Consider the following 22,153-nt stretch of genomic DNA (forward strand, 5'->3'; position numbering starts at 1 on the left):
AACAAACTCTACAGATTCGCATCAGAAAAAGTTGGGGTCATCTAAGGATGCAGGACATGCAATTTTCCGAAAAGGTCCTTTTTGTCAGCTACCCGAAGGACATTCCAGGACCAGGAGATGTCAATCGATCTGCGTGGACAAGGACTTCAAGCTGGCCAAAGAACACCCCAATCGTTCTTAAAATGACCAAGTTATGAGCACTTTTCCTGTTTTTTGCACTTGTAATTTTTTCCAAGTCCCAAATCCTTCAAAGTGGCCAACAAACCGGGCAAAATTAATGAAATCCTCGATATCTCAGCTCTCCGCAGGACTATCGAGATGTCCTTTGCACCAAAGACAGACCTTGATGGTTGGAGTTTCATGACATCACTTTCGTCCTGATCCTTTAAAGGACTCGCGAGATATTTGCCATTTTTCGTCAAACCAAAAAGTCCTTTTATCTCAGTTTCCTAAAGGACTTTTCAGGATCTGTTTATGTCACTATAAGCGGATCATCAAGGACTACGATCTGACCAAAGGACATTCTGATCGTCCTTCAAATGACTGAGTTATAAGGACATTTATGTTTTTTTTGCGATTTTTTGCCATTTTTCTGACTCACCCCCTTACAAAAATTCGAGCAATATTTATGGAAGGATATTGAAAGTCCTTGCATGCAGATCGATAGTCCTGCTCCTGGAGAATCCAAAAAAGTGTGTCTTGTCGAATTCGACCCATGTCCTGCGGAGGTATGAGCTCGAGAATATTATCCTTTTTCAATATTTTAGTTCTAAAATTCGCAAATCCTGCCGCAGGACGAAAAGACATGGTTTCCTAGGATGTCCTTAACAAACTCTACAGATTCGCATCAGAAAAAGTTGGGGTCATCTAAGGATGCAGGACATGCAATTTTCCGAAAAGGTCCTTTTTGTCAGCTACCCGAAGGACATTCCAGGACCAGGAGATGTCAATCGATCTGCGTGGACAAGGACTTCAAGCTGGCCAAAGAACACCCCAATCGTTCTTAAAATGACCAAGTTATGAGCACTTTTCCTGTTTTTTGCACTTGTAATTTTTTCCAAGTCCCAAATCCTTCAAAGTGGCCAACAAACCGGGCAAAATTTATGAAATCCTCGATATCTCAGCTCTCCGCAGGACTATCGAGATTTCCTTTGCACCAAAGACAGACCTTGATGGTTGGAGTTTCATGACATCACTTTCGTCCTGATCCTTTAAAGGACTCGCGAGATATTTGCCATTTTTCGTCAAACCAAAAAGTCCTTTTATCTCAGTTTCCTAAAGGACTTTCCAGGATCTGTTTATGTCACTATAAGCGGATCATCAAGGACTACGATCTGACTAAAGGACATTCTGATCGTCCTTCAAATGACTGAGTTATAAGGACATTTATGTTTTTTTTGCGATTTTTTGCAATTTTTCTGACTCACCCCCTTACAAAAATTCGAGCAATATTTATGGAAGGATATTGAAAGTCCTTGCATGCAGATCGATAGTCCTGCTCCTGGAGAATCCAAAAAAGTGTGTCTTGTCGAATTCGACCCATGTCCTGCGGAGATATGAGCTCGAGAATATTATCCTTTTTCAATATTTTAGTTCTAAAATTCGCAAATCCTGCCGCAGGACGAAAAGACATGGTTTCCTAAGATGTCCTTAACAAACTCTACAGATTCGCATCAGAAAAAGTTGGGGTCATCTAAGGATGCAGGACATGCAATTTTCCGAAAAGGTCCTTTTTGTCAGCTACCCGAAGGACATTCCAGGACCAGGAGATGTCAATCGATCTGCGTGGACAAGGACTTCAAGCTGGCCAAAGAACACCCCAATCGTTCTTAAAATGACCAAGTTATGAGCACTTTTCCTGTTTTTTGCACTTGTAATTTTTTCCAAGTCCCAAATCCTTCAAAGTGGCCAACAAACCGGGCAAAATTAATGAAATCCTCGATATCTCAGCTCTCCGCAGGACTATCGAGATGTCCTTTGCACCAAAGACAGACCTTGATGGTTGGAGTTTCATGACATCACTTTCGTCCTGATCCTTTAAAGGACTCGCGAGATATTTGCCATTTTTCGTCAAACCAAAAAGTCCTTTTATCTCAGTTTCCTAAAGGACTTTTCAGGATCTGTTTATGTCACTATAAGCGGATCATCAAGGACTACGATCTGACCAAAGGACATTCTGATCGTCCTTCAAATGACTGAGTTATAAGGACATTTATGTTTTTTTTGCGATTTTTTGCCATTTTTCTGACTCACCCCCTTACAAAAATTCGAGCAATATTTATGGAAGGATATTGAAAGTCCTTGCATGCAGATCGATAGTCCTGCTCCTGGAGAATCCAAAAAAGTGTGTCTTGTCGAATTCGACCCATGTCCTGCGGAGGTATGAGCTCGAGAATATTATCCTTTTTCAATATTTTAGTTCTAAAATTCGCAAATCCTGCCGCAGGACGAAAAGACATGGTTTCCTAGGATGTCCTTAACAAACTCTACAGATTCGCATCAGAAAAAGTTGGGGTCATCTAAGGATGCAGGACATGCAATTTTCCGAAAAGGTCCTTTTTGTCAGCTACCCGAAGGACATTCCAGGACCAGGAGATGTCAATCGATCTGCGTGGACAAGGACTTCAAGCTGGCCAAAGAACACCCCAATCGTTCTTAAAATGACCAAGTTATGAGCACTTTTCCTGTTTTTTGCACTTGTAATTTTTTCCAAGTCCCAAATCCTTCAAAGTGGCCAACAAACCGGGCAAAATTAATGAAATCCTCGATATCTCAGCTCTCCGCAGGACTATCGAGATGTCCTTTGCACCAAAGACAGACCTTGATGGTTGGAGTTTCATGACATCACTTTCGTCCTGATCCTTTAAAGGACTCGCGAGATATTTGCCATTTTTCGTCAAACCAAAAAGTCCTTTTATCTCAGTTTCCTAAAGGACTTTTCAGGATCTGTTTATGTCACTATAAGCGGATCATCAAGGACTACGATCTGACCAAAGGACATTCTGATCGTCCTTCAAATGACTGAGTTATAAGGACATTTATGTTTTTTTTGCGATTTTTTGCCATTTTTCTGACTCACCCCCTTACAAAAATTCGAGCAATATTTATGGAAGGATATTGAAAGTCCTTGCATGCAGATCGATAGTCCTGCTCCTGGAGAATCCAAAAAAGTGTGTCTTGTCGAATTCGACCCATGTCCTGCGGAGGTATGAGCTCGAGAATATTATCCTTTTTCAATATTTTAGTTCTAAAATTCGCAAATCCTGCCGCAGGACGAAAAGACATGGTTTCCTAGGATGTCCTTAACAAACTCTACAGATTCGCATCAGAAAAAGTTGGGGTCATCTAAGGATGCAGGACATGCAATTTTCCGAAAAGGTCCTTTTTGTCAGCTACCCGAAGGACATTCCAGGACCAGGAGATGTCAATCGATCTGCGTGGACAAGGACTTCAAGCTGGCCAAAGAACACCCCAATCGTTCTTAAAATGACCAAGTTATGAGCACTTTTCCTGTTTTTTGCACTTGTAATTTTTTCCAAGTCCCAAATCCTTCAAAGTGGCCAACAAACCGGGCAAAATTTATGAAATCCTCGATATCTCAGCTCTCCGCAGGACTATCGAGATTTCCTTTGCACCAAAGACAGACCTTGATGGTTGGAGTTTCATGACATCACTTTCGTCCTGATCCTTTAAAGGACTCGCGAGATATTTGCCATTTTTCGTCAAACCAAAAAGTCCTTTTATCTCAGTTTCCTAAAGGACTTTCCAGGATCTGTTTATGTCACTATAAGCGGATCATCAAGGACTACGATCTGACCAAAGGACATTCTGATCGTCCTTCAAATGACTGAGTTATAAGGACATTTATGTTTTTTTTGCGATTTTTTGCCATTTTTCTGACTCACCCCCTTACAAAAATTCGAGCAATATTTATGGAAGGATATTGAAAGTCCTTGCATGCAGATCGATAGTCCTGCTCCTGGAGAATCCAAAAAAGTGTGTCTTGTCGAATTCGACCCATGTCCTGCGGAGGTATGAGCTCGAGAATATTATCCTTTTTCAATATTTTAGTTCTAAAATTCGCAAATCCTGCCGCAGGACGAAAAGACATGGTTTCCTAGGATGTCCTTAACAAACTCTACAGATTCGCATCAGAAAAAGTTGGGGTCATCTAAGGATGCAGGACATGCAATTTTCCGAAAAGGTCCTTTTTGTCAGCTACCCGAAGGACATTCCAGGACCAGGAGATGTCAATCGATCTGCGTGGACAAGGACTTCAAGCTGGCCAAAGAACACCCCAATCGTTCTTAAAATGACCAAGTTATGAGCACTTTTCCTGTTTTTTGCACTTGTAATTTTTTCCAAGTCCCAAATCCTTCAAAGTGGCCAACAAACCGGGCAAAATTTATGAAATCCTCGATATCTCAGCTCTCCGCAGGACTATCGAGATTTCCTTTGCACCAAAGACAGACCTTGATGGTTGGAGTTTCATGACATCACTTTCGTCCTGATCCTTTAAAGGACTCGCGAGATATTTGCCATTTTTCGTCAAACCAAAAAGTCCTTTTATCTCAGTTTCCTAAAGGACTTTCCAGGATCTGTTTATGTCACTATAAGCGGATCATCAAGGACTACGATCTGACTAAAGGACATTCTGATCGTCCTTCAAATGACTGAGTTATAAGGACATTTATGTTTTTTTTGCGATTTTTTGCAATTTTTCTGACTCACCCCCTTACAAAAATTCGAGCAATATTTATGGAAGGATATTGAAAGTCCTTGCATGCAGATCGATAGTCCTGCTCCTGGAGAATCCAAAAAAGTGTGTCTTGTCGAATTCGACCCATGTCCTGCGGAGATATGAGCTCGAGAATATTATCCTTTTTCAATATTTTAGTTCTAAAATTCGCAAATCCTGCCGCAGGACGAAAAGACATGGTTTCCTAAGATGTCCTTAACAAACTCTACAGATTCGCATCAGAAAAAGTTGGGGTCATCTAAGGATGCAGGACATGCAATTTTCCGAAAAGGTCCTTTTTGTCAGCTACCCGAAGGACATTCCAGGACCAGGAGATGTCAATCGATCTGCGTGGACAAGGACTTCAAGCTGGCCAAAGAACACCCCAATCGTTCTTAAAATGACCAAGTTATGAGCACTTTTCCTGTTTTTTGCACTTGTAATTTTTTCCAAGTCCCAAATCCTTCAAAGTGGCCAACAAACCGGGCAAAATTAATGAAATCCTCGATATCTCAGCTCTCCGCAGGACTATCGAGATGTCCTTTGCACCAAAGACAGACCTTGATGGTTGGAGTTTCATGACATCACTTTCGTCCTGATCCTTTAAAGGACTCGCGAGATATTTGCCATTTTTCGTCAAACCAAAAAGTCCTTTTATCTCAGTTTCCTAAAGGACTTTTCAGGATCTGTTTATGTCACTATAAGCGGATCATCAAGGACTACGATCTGACCAAAGGACATTCTGATCGTCCTTCAAATGACTGAGTTATAAGGACATTTATGTTTTTTTTTTGCGATTTTTTGCCATTTTTCTGACTCACCCCCTTACAAAAATTCGAGCAATATTTATGGAAGGATATTGAAAGTCCTTGCATGCAGATCGATAGTCCTGCTCCTGGAGAATCCAAAAAAGTGTGTCTTGTCGAATTCGACCCATGTCCTGCGGAGGTATGAGCTCGAGAATATTATCCTTTTTCAATATTTTAGTTCTAAAATTCGCAAATCCTGCCGCAGGACGAAAAGACATGGTTTCCTAGGATGTCCTTAACAAACTCTACAGATTCGCATCAGAAAAAGTTGGGGTCATCTAAGGATGCAGGACATGCAATTTTCCGAAAAGGTCCTTTTTGTCAGCTACCCGAAGGACATTCCAGGACCAGGAGATGTCAATCGATCTGCGTGGACAAGGACTTCAAGCTGGCCAAAGAACACCCCAATCGTTCTTAAAATGACCAAGTTATGAGCACTTTTCCTGTTTTTTGCACTTGTAATTTTTTCCAAGTCCCAAATCCTTCAAAGTGGCCAACAAACCGGGCAAAATTAATGAAATCCTCGATATCTCAGCTCTCCGCAGGACTATCGAGATTTCCTTTGCACCAAAGACAGACCTTGATGGTTGGAGTTTCATGACATCACTTTCGTCCTGATCCTTTAAAGGACTCGCGAGATATTTGCCATTTTTCGTCAAACCAAAAAGTCCTTTTATCTCAGTTTCCTAAAGGACTTTCCAGGATCTGTTTATGTCACTATAAGCGGATCATCAAGGACTACGATCTGACTAAAGGACATTCTGATCGTCCTTCAAATGACTGAGTTATAAGGACATTTATGTTTTTTTTGCGATTTTTTGCAATTTTTCTGACTCACCCCCTTACAAAAATTCGAGCAATATTTATGGAAGGATATTGAAAGTCCTTGCATGCAGGTCGATAGTCCTGCTCCTGGAGAATCCAAAAAAGTGTGTCTTGTCGAATTCGACCCATGTCCTGCGGAGATATGAGCTCGAGAATATTATCCTTTTTCAATATTTTAGTTCTAAAATTCGCAAATCCTGCCGCAGGACGAAAAGACATGGTTTCCTAAGATGTCCTTAACAAACTCTACAGATTCGCATCAGAAAAAGTTGGGGTCATCTAAGGATGCAGGACATGCAATTTTCCGAAAAGGTCCTTTTTGTTAGCTACCCGAAGGACATTCCAGGACCAGGAGATGTCAATCGATCTGCGTGAACAAGGACTTCAAGCTGGCCAAAGAACACCCCAATCGTTCTTAAAATGACCAAGTTATGAGCACTTTTCCTGTTTTTTGCACTTGTAATTTTTTCCAAGTCCCAAATCCTTCAAAGTGGCCAACAAACCGGGCAAAATTAATGAAATCCTCGATATCTCAGCTCTCCGCAGGACTATCGAGATGTCCTTTGCACCAAAGACAGACCTTGATGGTTGGAGTTTCATGACATCACTTTCGTCCTGATCCTTTAAAGGACTCGCGAGATATTTGCCATTTTTTCGTCAAACCAAAAAGTCCTTTTATCTCAGTTTCCTAAAGGACTTTTCAGGATCTGTTTATGTCACTATAAGCGGATCATCAAGGACTACGATCTGACCAAAGGACATTCTGATCGTCCTTCAAATGACTGAGTTATAAGGACATTTATGTTTTTTTTTGCGATTTTTTGCCATTTTTCTGACTCACCCCCTTACAAAAATTCGAGCAATATTTATGGAAGGATATTGAAAGTCCTTGCATGCAGATCGATAGTCCTGCTCCTGGAGAATCCAAAAAAGTGTGTCTTGTCGAATTCGACCCATGTCCTGCGGAGGTATGAGCTCGAGAATATTATCCTTTTTCAATATTTTAGTTCTAAAATTCGCAAATCCTGCCGCAGGACGAAAAGACATGGTTTCCTAGGATGTCCTTAACAAACTCTACAGATTCGCATCAGAAAAAGTTGGGGTCATCTAAGGATGCAGGACATGCAATTTTCCGAAAAGGTCCTTTTTGTCAGCTACCCGAAGGACATTCCAGGACCAGGAGATGTCAATCGATCTGCGTGGACAAGGACTTCAAGCTGGCCAAAGAACACCCCAATCGTTCTTAAAATGACCAAGTTATGAGCACTTTTCCTGTTTTTTGCACTTGTAATTTTTTCCAAGTCCCAAATCCTTCAAAGTGGCCAACAAACCGGGCAAAATTAATGAAATCCTCGATATCTCAGCTCTCCGCAGGACTATCGAGATGTCCTTTGCACCAAAGACAGACCTTGATGGTTGGAGTTTCATGACATCACTTTCGTCCTGATCCTTTAAAGGACTCGCGAGATATTTGCCATTTTTCGTCAAACCAAAAAGTCCTTTTATCTCAGTTTCCTAAAGGACTTTTCAGGATCTGTTTATGTCACTATAAGCGGATCATCAAGGACTACGATCTGACCAAAGGACATTCTGATCGTCCTTCAAATGACTGAGTTATAAGGACATTTATGTTTTTTTTGCGATTTTTTGCCATTTTTCTGACTCACCCCCTTACAAAAATTCGAGCAATATTTATGGAAGGATATTGAAAGTCCTTGCATGCAGATCGATAGTCCTGCTCCTGGAGAATCCAAAAAAGTGTGTCTTGTCGAATTCGACCCATGTCCTGCGGAGGTATGAGCTCGAGAATATTATCCTTTTTCAATATTTTAGTTCTAAAATTCGCAAATCCTGCCGCAGGACGAAAAGACATGGTTTCCTAGGATGTCCTTAACAAACTCTACAGATTCGCATCAGAAAAAGTTGGGGTCATCTAAGGATGCAGGACATGCAATTTTCCGAAAAGGTCCTTTTTGTCAGCTACCCGAAGGACATTCCAGGACCAGGAGATGTCAATCGATCTGCGTGGACAAGGACTTCAAGCTGGCCAAAGAACACCCCAATCGTTCTTAAAATGACCAAGTTATGAGCACTTTTCCTGTTTTTTGCACTTGTAATTTTTTCCAAGTCCCAAATCCTTCAAAGTGGCCAACAAACCGGGCAAAATTTATGAAATCCTCGATATCTCAGCTCTCCGCAGGACTATCGAGATTTCCTTTGCACCAAAGACAGACCTTGATGGTTGGAGTTTCATGACATCACTTTCGTCCTGATCCTTTAAAGGACTCGCGAGATATTTGCCATTTTTCGTCAAACCAAAAAGTCCTTTTATCTCAGTTTCCTAAAGGACTTTCCAGGATCTGTTTATGTCACTATAAGCGGATCATCAAGGACTACGATCTGACTAAAGGACATTCTGATCGTCCTTCAAATGACTGAGTTATAAGGACATTTATGTTTTTTTTGCGATTTTTTGCAATTTTTCTGACTCACCCCCTTACAAAAATTCGAGCAATATTTATGGAAGGATATTGAAAGTCCTTGCATGCAGATCGATAGTCCTGCTCCTGGAGAATCCAAAAAAGTGTGTCTTGTCGAATTCGACCCATGTCCTGCGGAGATATGAGCTCGAGAATATTATCCTTTTTCAATATTTTAGTTCTAAAATTCGCAAATCCTGCCGCAGGACGAAAAGACATGGTTTCCTAAGATGTCCTTAACAAACTCTACAGATTCGCATCAGAAAAAGTTGGGGTCATCTAAGGATGCAGGACATGCAATTTTCCGAAAAGGTCCTTTTTGTCAGCTACCCGAAGGACATTCCAGGACCAGGAGATGTCAATCGATCTGCGTGGACAAGGACTTCAAGCTGGCCAAAGAACACCCCAATCGTTCTTAAAATGACCAAGTTATGAGCACTTTTCCTGTTTTTTGCACTTGTAATTTTTTCCAAGTCCCAAATCCTTCAAAGTGGCCAACAAACCGGGCAAAATTAATGAAATCCTCGATATCTCAGCTCTCCGCAGGACTATCGAGATGTCCTTTGCACCAAAGACAGACCTTGATGGTTGGAGTTTCATGACATCACTTTCGTCCTGATCCTTTAAAGGACTCGCGAGATATTTGCCATTTTTCGTCAAACCAAAAAGTCCTTTTTATCTCAGTTTCCTAAAGGACTTTTCAGGATCTGTTTATGTCACTATAAGCGGATCATCAAGGACTACGATCTGACCAAAGGACATTCTGATCGTCCTTCAAATGACTGAGTTATAAGGACATTTATGTTTTTTTTGCGATTTTTTGCCATTTTTCTGACTCACCCCCTTACAAAAATTCGAGCAATATTTATGGAAGGATATTGAAAGTCCTTGCATGCAGATCGATAGTCCTGCTCCTGGAGAATCCAAAAAAGTGTGTCTTGTCGAATTCGACCCATGTCCTGCGGAGGTATGAGCTCGAGAATATTATCCTTTTTCAATATTTTAGTTCTAAAATTCGCAAATCCTGCCGCAGGACGAAAAGACATGGTTTCCTAGGATGTCCTTAACAAACTCTACAGATTCGCATCAGAAAAAGTTGGGGTCATCTAAGGATGCAGGACATGCAATTTTCCGAAAAGGTCCTTTTTGTCAGCTACCCGAAGGACATTCCAGGACCAGGAGATGTCAATCGATCTGCGTGGACAAGGACTTCAAGCTGGCCAAAGAACACCCCAATCGTTCTTAAAATGACCAAGTTATGAGCACTTTTCCTGTTTTTTGCACTTGTAATTTTTTCCAAGTCCCAAATCCTTCAAAGTGGCCAACAAACCGGGCAAAATTAATGAAATCCTCGATATCTCAGCTCTCCGCAGGACTATCGAGATTTCCTTTGCACCAAAGACAGACCTTGATGGTTGGAGTTTCATGACATCACTTTCGTCCTGATCCTTTAAAGGACTCGCGAGATATTTGCCATTTTTCGTCAAACCAAAAAGTCCTTTTATCTCAGTTTCCCAAAGGACTTTCCAGGATCTGTTTATGTCACTATAAGCGGATCATCAAGGACTACGATCTGACCAAAGGACATTCTGATCGTCCTTCAAATGACTGAGTTATAAGGACATTTATGTTTTTTTTGCGATTTTTTGCCATTTTTCTGACTCACCCCCCTTACAAAAATTCGAGCAATATTTATGGAAGGATATTGAAAGTCCTTGCATGCAGATCGATAGTCCTGCTCCTGGAGAATCCAAAAAAGTGTGTCTTGTCGAATTCGACCCATGTCCTGCGGAGATATGAGCTCGAGAATATTATCCTTTTTCAATATTTTAGTTCTAAAATTCGCAAATCCTGCCGCAGGACGAAAAGACATGGTTTCCTAGGATGTCCTTAACAAACTCTACAGATTCGCATCAGAAAAAGTTGGGGTCATCTAAGGATGCAGGACATGCAATTTTCCGAAAAGGTCCTTTTTGTCAGCTACCCGAAGGACATTCCAGGACCAGGAGATGTCAATCGATCTGCGTGGACAAGGACTTCAAGCTGGCCAAAGAACACCCCAATCGTTCTTAAAATGACCAAGTTATGAGCACTTTTCCTGTTTTTTGCACTTGTAATTTTTTCCAAGTCCCAAATCCTTCAAAGTGGCCAACAAACCGGGCAAAATTAATGAAATCCTCGATATCTCAGCTCTCCGCAGGACTATCGAGATTTCCTTTGCACCAAAGACAGACCTTGATGGTTGGAGTTTCATGACATCACTTTCGTCCTGATCCTTTAAAGGACTCGCGAGATATTTGCCATTTTTCGTCAAACCAAAAAGTCCTTTTATCTCAGTTTCCTAAAGGACTTTCCAGGATCTGTTTATGTCACTATAAGCGGATCATCAAGGACTACGATCTGACCAAAGGACATTCTGATCGTCCTTCAAATGACTGAGTTATAAGGACATTTATGTTTTTTTTGCGATTTTTTGCCATTTTTCTGACTCACCCCCTTACAAAAATTCGAGCAATATTTATGGAAGGATATTGAAAGTCCTTGCATGCAGATCGATAGTCCTGCTCCTGGAGAATCCAAAAAGTGTGTCTTGTCGAATTCGACCCATGTCCTGCGGAGGTATGAGCTCGAGAATATTATCCTTTTTCAATATTTTAGTTCTAAAATTCGCAAATCCTGCCGCAGGACGAAAAGACATGGTTTCCTAGGATGTCCTTAACAAACTCTACAGATTCGCATCAGAAAAGTTGGGGTCATCTAAGGATGCAGGACATGCAATTTTCCGAAAAGGTCCTTTTTGTCAGCTACCCGAAGGACATTCCAGGACCAGGAGATGTCAATCGATCTGCGTGGACAAGGACTTCAAGCTGGCCAAAGAACACCCCAATCGTTCTTAAAATGACCAAGTTATGAGCACTTTTCCTGTTTTTTGCACTTGTAATTTTTTCCAAGTCCCAAATCCTTCAAAGTGGCCAACAAACCGGGCAAAATTTATGAAATCCTCGATATCTCAGCTCTCCGCAGGACTATCGAGATGTCCTTTGCACCAAAGACAGACCTTGATGGTTGGAGTTTCATGACATCACTTTCGTCCTGATCCTTTAAAGGACTCGCGAGATATTTGCCATTTTTCGTCAAACCAAAAAGTCCTTTTATCTCAGTTTCCCAAAGGACTTTCCAGGATCTGTTTATGTCACTATAAGCGGATCATCAAGGACTACGATCTGACCAAAGGACATTCTGATCGTCCTTCAAATGACTGAGTTATAAGGACATTTATGTTTTTTTTTGCGATTTTTTGCCATTTTTCTGACTCACCCCCTTACAAAAATTCGAGCAATATTTATGGAAGGATATTGAAAGTCCTTGCATGCAGATCGATAGTCCTGCTCCTGGAGAATCCAAAAAAGTGTGTCTTGTCGAATTCGACCCATGTCCTGCGGAGATATGAGCTCGAGAATATTATCCTTTTTCAATATTTTAGTTCTAAAATTCGCAAATCCTGCCGCAGGACGAAAAGACATGGTTTCCTAGGATGTCCTTAACAAACTCTACAGATTCGCATCAGAAAAAGTTGGGGTCATCTAAGGATGCAGGACATGCAATTTTCCGAAAAGGTCCTTTTTGTCAGCTACCCGAAGGACATTCCAGGACCAGGAGATGTCAATCGATCTGCGTGGACAAGGACTTCAAGCTGGCCAAAGAACACCCCAATCGTTCTTAAAATGACCAAGTTATGAGCACTTTTCCTGTTTTTTGCACTTGTAATTTTTTCCAAGTCCCAAATCCTTCAAAGTGGCCAACAAACCGGGCAAAATTAATGAAATCCTCGATATCTCAGCTCTCCGCAGGACTATCGAGATTTCCTTTGCACCAAAGACAGACCTTGATGGTTGGAGTTTCATGACATCACTTTCGTCCTGATCCTTTAAAGGACTCGCGAGATATTTGCCATTTTTCGTCAAACCAAAAAGTCCTTTTATCTCAGTTTCCTAAAGGACTTTCCAGGATCTGTTTATGTCACTATAAGCGGATCATCAAGGACTACGATCTGACCAAAGGACATTCTGATCGTCCTTCAAATGACTGAGTTATAAGGACATTTATGTTTTTTTTGCGATTTTTTGCCATTTTTCTGACTCACCCCCCTTACAAAAATTCGAGCAATATTTATGGAAGGATATTGAAAGTCCTTGCATGCAGATCGATAGTCCTGCTCCTGGAGAATCCAAAAAAGTGTGTCTTGTCGAATTCGACCCATGTCCTGCGGAGGTATGAGCTCGAGAATATTATCCTTTTTCAATATTTTAGTTCTAAAATTCGCAAATCCTGCCGCAGGACGAAAAGACATGGTTTCCTAGGATGTCCTTAACAAACTCTACAGATTCGCATCAGAAAAAGTTGGGGTCATCTAAGGATGCAGGACATGCAATTTTCCGAAAAGGTCCTTTTTGTCAGCTACCCGAAGGACATTCCAGGACCAGGAGATGTCAATCGATCTGCGTGGACAAGGACTTCAAGCTGGCCAAAGAACACCCCAATCGTTCTTAAAATGACCAAGTTATGAGCACTTTTCCTGTTTTTTGCACTTGTAATTTTTTCCAAGTCCCAAATCCTTCAAAGTGGCCAACAAACCGGGCAAAATTAATGAAATCCTCGATATCTCAGCTCTCCGCAGGACTATCGAGATTTCCTTTGCACCAAAGACAGACCTTGATGGTTGGAGTTTCATGACATCACTTTCGTCCTGATCCTTTAAAGGACTCGCGAGATATTTGCCATTTTTCGTCAAACCAAAAAGTCCTTTTATCTCAGTTTCCTAAAGGACTTTCCAGGATCTGTTTATGTCACTATAAGCGGATCATCAAGGACTACGATCTGACTAAAGGACATTCTGATCGTCCTTCAAATGACTGAGTTATAAGGACATTTATGTTTTTTTTGCGATTTTTTGCAATTTTTCTGACTCACCCCCTTACAAAAATTCGAGCAATATTTATGGAAGGATATTGAAAGTCCTTGCATGCAGATCGATAGTCCTGCTCCTGGAGAATCCAAAAAGTGTGTCTTGTCGAATTCGACCCATGTCCTGCGGAGATATGAGCTCGAGAATATTATCCTTTTTCAATATTTTAGTTCTAAAATTCGCAAATCCTGCCGCAGGACGAAAAGACATGGTTTCCTAAGATGTCCTTAACAAACTCTACAGATTCGCGTCAGAAAAAGTTGGGGTCATCTAAGGATGCAGGACATGCAATTTTCCGAAAAGGTCCTTTTTGTTAGCTACCCGAAGGACATTCCAGGACCAGGAGATGTCAATCGATCTGCGTGAACAAGGACTTCAAGCTGGCCAAAGAACACCCCAATCGTTCTTAAAATGACCAAGTTATGAGCACTTTTCCTGTTTTTTGCACTTGTAATTTTTTCCAAGTCCCAAATCCTTCAAAGTGGCCAACAAACCGGGCAAAATTAATGAAATCCTCGATATCTCAGCTCCCCGCAGGACTATCGAGATGTCCTTCGCACCAAAGACAGACCTTGATGGTTGGAGTTTCATGACATCACTTTCGTCCTGATCCTTTAAAGGACTCGCGAGATATTTGCCATTTTTCGTCAAACCAAAAAGTCCTTTTTATCTCAGTTTCCTAAAGGACTTTCCAGGATCTGTTTATGTCACTATAAGCGGATCATCAAGGACTACGATCTGACTAAAGGACATTCTGATCGTCCTTCAAATGACTGAGTTATAAGGACATTTATGTTTTTTTTGCGATTTTTTGCAATTTTTCTGACTCACCCCCTTACAAAAATTCGAGCAATATTTATGGAAGGATATTGAAAGTCCTTGCATGCAGATCGATAGTCCTGCTCCTGGAGAATCCAAAAAAGTGTGTCTTGTCGAATTCGACCCATGTCCTGCGGAGATATGAGCTCGAGAATATTATCCTTTTTCAATATTTTAGTTCTAAAATTCGCAAATCCTGCCGCAGGACGAAAAGACATGGTTTCCTAAGATGTCCTTAACAAACTCTACAGATTCGCATCAGAAAAAGTTGGGGTCATCTAAGGATCCAGGACATGCAATTTTCCGAAAAGGTCCTTTTTGTTAGCTACCCGAAGGACATTCCAGGACCAGGAGATGTCAATCGATCTGCGTGAACAAGGACTTCAAGCTGGCCAAAGAACACCCCAATCGTTCTTAAAATGACCAAGTTATGAGCACTTTTCCTGTTTTTTGCACTTGTAATTTTTTCCAAGTCCCAAATCCTTCAAAGTGGCCAACAAACCGGGCAAAATTTATGAAATCCTCGATATCTCAGCTCTCCGCAGGACTATCGAGATTTCCTTTGCACCAAAGACAGACCTTGATGGTTGGAGTTTCATGACATCACTTTCGTCCTGATCCTTTAAAGGACTCGCGAGATATTTGCCATTTTTCGTCAAACCAAAAAGTCCTTTTATCTCAGTTTCCTAAAGGACTTTCCAGGATCTGTTTATGTCACTATAAGCGGATCATCAAGGACTACGATCTGACTAAAGGACATTCTGATCGTCCTTCAAATGACTGAGTTATAAGGACATTTATGTTTTTTTTGCGATTTTTTGCAATTTTTCTGACTCACCCCCTTACAAAAATTCGAGCAATATTTATGGAAGGATATTGAAAGTCCTTGCATGCAGGTCGATAGTCCTGCTCCTGGAGAATCCAAAAAAGTGTGTCTTGTCGAATTCGACCCATGTCCTGCGGAGATATGAGCTCGAGAATATTATCCTTTTTCAATATTTTAGTTCTAAAATTCGCAAATCCTGCCGCAGGACGAAAAGACATGGTTTCCTAAGATGTCCTTAACAAACTCTACAGATTCGCATCAGAAAAAGTTGGGGTCATCTAAGGATGCAGGACATGCAATTTTCCGAAAAGGTCCTTTTTGTTAGCTACCCGAAGGACATTCCAGGACCAGGAGATGTCAATCGATCTGCGTGAACAAGGACTTCAAGCTGGCCAAAGAACACCCCAATCGTTCTTAAAATGACCAAGTTATGAGCACTTTTCCTGTTTTTTGCACTTGTAATTTTTTCCAAGTCCCAAATCCTTCAAAGTGGCCAACAAACCGGGCAAAATTTATGAAATCCTCGATATCTCAGCTCTCCGCAGGACTATCGAGATTTCCTTTGCACCAAAGACAGACCTTGATGGTTGGAGTTTCATGACATCACTTTCGTCCTGATCCTTTAAAGGACTCGCGAGATATTTGCCATTTTTCGTCAAACCAAAAAGTCCTTTTATCTCAGTTTCCTAAAGGACTTTCCAGGATCTGTTTATGTCACTATAAGCGGATCATCAAGGACTACGATCTGACTAAAGGACATTCTGATCGTCCTTCAAATGACTGAGTTATAAGGACATTTATGTTTTTTTTGCGATTTTTTGCCATTTTTCTGACTCACCCCCTTACAAAAATTCGAGCAATATTTATGGAAGGATATTGAAAGTCCTTGCATGCAGATCGATAGTCCTGCTCCTGGAGAATCCAAAAAAGTGTGTCTTGTCGAATTCGACCCATGTCCTGCGGAGATATGAGCTCGAGAATATTATCCTTTTTCAATATTTTAGTTCTAAAATTCGCAAATCCTGCCGCAGGACGAAAAGACATGGTTTCCTAAGATGTCCTTAACAAACTCTACAGATTCGCATCAGAAAAAGTTGGGGTCATCTAAGGATGCAGGACATGCAATTTTCCGAAAAGGTCCTTTTTGTCAGCTACCCGAAGGACATTCCAGGACCAGGAGATGTCAATCGATCTGCGTGGACAAGGACTTCAAGCTGGCCAAAGAACACCCCAATCGTTCTTAAAATGACCAAGTTATGAGCACTTTTCCTGTTTTTTGCACTTGTAATTTTTTCCAAGTCCCAAATCCTTCAAAGTGGCCAACAAACCGGGCAAAATTAATGAAATCCTCGATATCTCAGCTCTCCGCAGGACTATCGAGATGTCCTTTGCACCAAAGACAGACCTTGATGGTTGGAGTTTCATGACATCACTTTCGTCCTGATCCTTTAAAGGACTCGCGAGATATTTGCCATTTTTCGTCAAACCAAAAAGTCCTTTTATCTCAGTTTCCTAAAGGACTTTTCAGGATCTGTTTATGTCACTATAAGCGGATCATCAAGGACTACGATCTGACCAAAGGACATTCTGATCGTCCTTCAAATGACTGAGTTATAAGGACATTTATGTTTTTTTTTTGCGATTTTTTGCCATTTTTCTGACTCACCCCCTTACAAAAATTCGAGCAATATTTATGGAAGGATATTGAAAGTCCTTGCATGCAGATCGATAGTCCTGCTCCTGGAGAATCCAAAAAAGTGTGTCTTGTCGAATTCGACCCATGTCCTGCGGAGGTATGAGCTCGAGAATATTATCCTTTTTCAATATTTTAGTTCTAAAATTCGCAAATCCTGCCGCAGGACGAAAAGACATGGTTTCCTAGGATGTCCTTAACAAACTCTACAGATTCGCATCAGAAAAAGTTGGGGTCATCTAAGGATGCAGGACATGCAATTTTCCGAAAAGGTCCTTTTTGTCAGCTACCCGAAGGACATTCCAGGACCAGGAGATGTCAATCGATCTGCGTGGACAAGGACTTCAAGCTGGCCAAAGAACACCCCAATCGTTCTTAAAATGACCAAGTTATGAGCACTTTTCCTGTTTTTTGCACTTGTAATTTTTTCCAAGTCCCAAATCCTTCAAAGTGGCCAACAAACCGGGCAAAATTTATGAAATCCTCGATATCTCAGCTCTCCGCAGGACTATCGAGATGTCCTTTGCACCAAAGACAGACCTTGATGGTTGGAGTTTCATGACATCACTTTCGTCCTGATCCTTTAAAGGACTCGCGAGATATTTGCCATTTTTCGTCAAACCAAAAAGTCCTTTTATCTCAGTTTCCCAAAGGACTTTCCAGGATCTGTTTATGTCACTATAAGCGGATCATCAAGGACTACGATCTGACCAAAGGACATTCTGATCGTCCTTCAAATGACTGAGTTATAAGGACATTTATGTTTTTTTTGCGATTTTTTGCCATTTTTCTGACTCACCCCCTTACAAAAATTCGAGCAATATTTATGGAAGGATATTGAAAGTCCTTGCATGCAGATCGATAGTCCTGCTCCTGGAGAATCCAAAAAGTGTGTCTTGTCGAATTCGACCCATGTCCTGCGGAGATATGAGCTCGAGAATATTATCCTTTTTCAATATTTTAGTTCTAAAATTCGCAAATCCTGCCGCAGGACGAAAAGACATGGTTTCCTAGGATGTCCTTAACAAACTCTACAGATTCGCATCAGAAAAAGTTGGGGTCATCTAAGGATGCAGGACATGCAATTTTCCGAAAAGGTCCTTTTTGTCAGCTACCCGAAGGACATTCCAGGACCAGGAGATGTCAATCGATCTGCGTGGACAAGGACTTCAAGCTGGCCAAAGAACACCCCAATCGTTCTTAAAATGACCAAGTTATGAGCACTTTTCCTGTTTTTTGCACTTGTAATTTTTTCCAAGTCCCAAATCCTTCAAAGTGGCCAACAAACCGGGCAAAATTAATGAAATCCTCGATATCTCAGCTCTCCGCAGGACTATCGAGATTTCCTTTGCACCAAAGACAGACCTTGATGGTTGGAGTTTCATGACATCACTTTCGTCCTGATCCTTTAAAGGACTCGCGAGATATTTGCCATTTTTCGTCAAACCAAAAAGTCCTTTTATCTCAGTTTCCTAAAGGACTTTCCAGGATCTGTTTATGTCACTATAAGCGGATCATCAAGGACTACGATCTGACCAAAGGACATTCTGATCGTCCTTCAAATGACTGAGTTATAAGGACATTTATGTTTTTTTTTGCGATTTTTTGCCATTTTTCTGACTCACCCCCTTACAAAAATTCGAGCAATATTTATGGAAGGATATTGAAAGTCCTTGCATGCAGATCGATAGTCCTGCTCCTGGAGAATCCAAAAAGTGTGTCTTGTCGAATTCGACCCATGTCCTGCGGAGGTATGAGCTCGAGAATATTATCCTTTTTCAATATTTTAGTTCTAAAATTCGCAAATCCTGCCGCAGGACGAAAAGACATGGTTTCCTAGGATGTCCTTAACAAACTCTACAGATTCGCATCAGAAAAAGTTGGGGTCATCTAAGGATGCAGGACATGCAATTTTCCGAAAAGGTCCTTTTTGTCAGCTACCCGAAGGACATTCCAGGACCAGGAGATGTCAATCGATCTGCGTGGACAAGGACTTCAAGCTGGCCAAAGAACACCCCAATCGTTCTTAAAATGACCAAGTTATGAGCACTTTTCCTGTTTTTTGCACTTGTAATTTTTTCCAAGTCCCAAATCCTTCAAAGTGGCCAACAAACCGGGCAAAATTAATGAAATCCTCGATATCTCAGCTCTCCGCAGGACTATCGAGATTTCCTTTGCACCAAAGACAGACCTTGATGGTTGGAGTTTCATGACATCACTTTCGTCCTGATCCTTTAAAGGACTCGCGAGATATTTGCCATTTTTCGTCAAACCAAAAAGTCCTTTTATCTCAGTTTCCTAAAGGACTTTCCAGGATCTGTTTATGTCACTATAAGCGGATCATCAAGGACTACGATCTGACTAAAGGACATTCTGATCGTCCTTCAAATGACTGAGTTATAAGGACATTTATGTTTTTTTTGCGATTTTTTGCAATTTTTCTGACTCACCCCCTTACAAAAATTCGAGCAATATTTATGGAAGGATATTGAAAGTCCTTGCATGCAGGTCGATAGTCCTGCTCCTGGAGAATCCAAAAAAGTGTGTCTTGTCGAATTCGACCCATGTCCTGCGGAGATATGAGCTCGAGAATATTATCCTTTTTCAATATTTTAGTTCTAAAATTCGCAAATCCTGCCGCAGGACGAAAAGACATGGTTTCCTAAGATGTCCTTAACAAACTCTACAGATTCGCGTCAGAAAAAGTTGGGGTCATCTAAGGATGCAGGACATGCAATTTTCCGAAAAGGTCCTTTTTGTTAGCTACCCGAAGGACATTCCAGGACCAGGAGATGTCAATCGATCTGCGTGAACAAGGACTTCAAGCTGGCCAAAGAACACCCCAATCGTTCTTAAAATGACCAAGTTATGAGCACTTTTCCTGTTTTTTGCACTTGTAATTTTTTCCAAGTCCCAAATCCTTCAAAGTGGCCAACAAACCGGGCAAAATTAATGAAATCCTCGATATCTCAGCTCCCCGCAGGACTATCGAGATGTCCTTCGCACCAAAGACAGACCTTGATGGTTGGAGTTTCATGACATCACTTTCGTCCTGATCCTTTAAAGGACTCGCGAGATATTTGCCATTTTTCGTCAAACCAAAAAGTCCTTTTATCTCAGTTTCCTAAAGGACTTTCCAGGATCTGTTTATGTCACTATAAGCGGATCATCAAGGACTACGATCTGACTAAAGGACATTCTGATCGTCCTTCAAATGACTGAGTTATAAGGACATTTATGTTTTTTTTGCGATTTTTTGCCATTTTTCTGACTCACCCCCTTACAAAAATTCGAGCAATATTTATGGAAGGATATTGAAAGTCCTTGCATGCAGATCGATAGTCCTGCTCCTGGAGAATCCAAAAAAGTGTGTCTTGTCGAATTCGACCCATGTCCTGCGGAGATATGAGCTCGAGAATATTATCCTTTTTCAATATTTTAGTTCTAAAATTCGCAAATCCTGCCGCAGGACGAAAAGACATGGTTTCCTAGGATGTCCTTAACAAACTCTACAGATTCGCATCAGAAAAAGTTGGGGTCATCTAAGGATGCAGGACATGCAATTTTCCGAAAAGGTCCTTTTTGTCAGCTACCCGAAGGACATTCCAGGACCAGGAGATGTCAATCGATCTGCGTGGACAAGGACTTCAAGCTGGCCAAAGAACACCCCAATCGTTCTTAAAATGACCAAGTTATGAGCACTTTTCCTGTTTTTTGCACTTGTAATTTTTTCCAAGTCCCAAATCCTTCAAAGTGGCCAATAAACCGGGCAAAATTAATGAAATCCTCGATATCTCAGCTCTCCGCAGGACTATCGAGATTTCCTTTGCACCAAAGACAGACCTTGATGGTTGGAGTTTCATGACATCACTTTCGTCCTGATCCTTTAAAGGACTCGCGAGATATTTGCCATTTTTCGTCAAACCAAAAAGTCCTTTTATCTCAGTTTCCTAAAGGACATTCCAGGATCTCATAGTGTCACTATAAGCGGATCATCGAGGACTACAATCGGACCAAAGGACATTCTGATCGTCCTTCAAATGACCGAGAAATAAGGAGTTTTTGAAAAAAGTTTAAAGCAGTTGCCTTCTAAGTAATTCTGTTTGCCTGGTGTTTCACATTTTCTCCTGTGCGAATTTCGTCGTTAAAACTTCAGATTTCCTTGCCCGCCAAATTCAAAAATCGCGCCTGGCGGTTAAATTCGAAAATTCAAATGCCCAAAAGTCCGTTACACATTTGATAAAAATTTTACAGCAGCCACCTACTAATTAATTCTGTTGGCCTGGTGTTTTACATGTGATCTAGTGCAATTTTCGTCGCTAAAACTTCAAATTTCGTTGCCCGCTAAATTCAAAAATCGCGCCTGGCGGTTAATTTCGAAAATTCAAATGCCCAAAAGTCCGTTACACATTTAATAAAAATTTTAAAGCAGTTGCCTACTAAGTAATTCTGTTGGCCTGGTGTTTCACATTTTCTCCTGTGCGAATTTGTCGTTAAAAGATCGAATTTCGTTGCCCGCTAAATTCAAAAATCGCGCATGGCGGTTAATTTCGAAAATTCAAATGCCCAAAAGTCCGTTACACATTTAATAAAAATTTTAAAGCAGTTGCCTACTAAGTAATTCTGTTTGCCTGGTGTTTCATATTTTTTCTAGTGCGAATTTCGTCGTTAAAAGATCAACTTTCGCGATCAAATCGCGCTTGGCGGTTAAATTCGAAAATTCAAATGCCCAAAAGTCCGTTACACATTTGATAAAAATTTGAAAGCAGCTGCCTACTAAGTAATTCTGTTTGCCTGGTGTTTCATATTTTTTCTAGTGCGAATTTCGTCGCTAAAACTTCAAATTTCGTTGCCCGCCAAATTCAAAAATCGCGCCTGGCGGTTAATTTCGAAAATTCAAATGCCCAAAAGTCCGTTACACATTTAATAAAAATTTTAAAGCAGTTGCCTACTAAGTAATTCTGTTTGCCTGGTGTTTCACATTTTCTCCTGTGCGA

Source organism: Drosophila tropicalis, unplaced genomic scaffold, assembly GCF_018151085.1.
Source record: "Drosophila tropicalis isolate 14030-0801.00 unplaced genomic scaffold, ASM1815108v1 contig_443, whole genome shotgun sequence".
Classification (NCBI taxonomy): Eukaryota; Metazoa; Arthropoda; class Insecta; order Diptera; family Drosophilidae; genus Drosophila; species Drosophila tropicalis.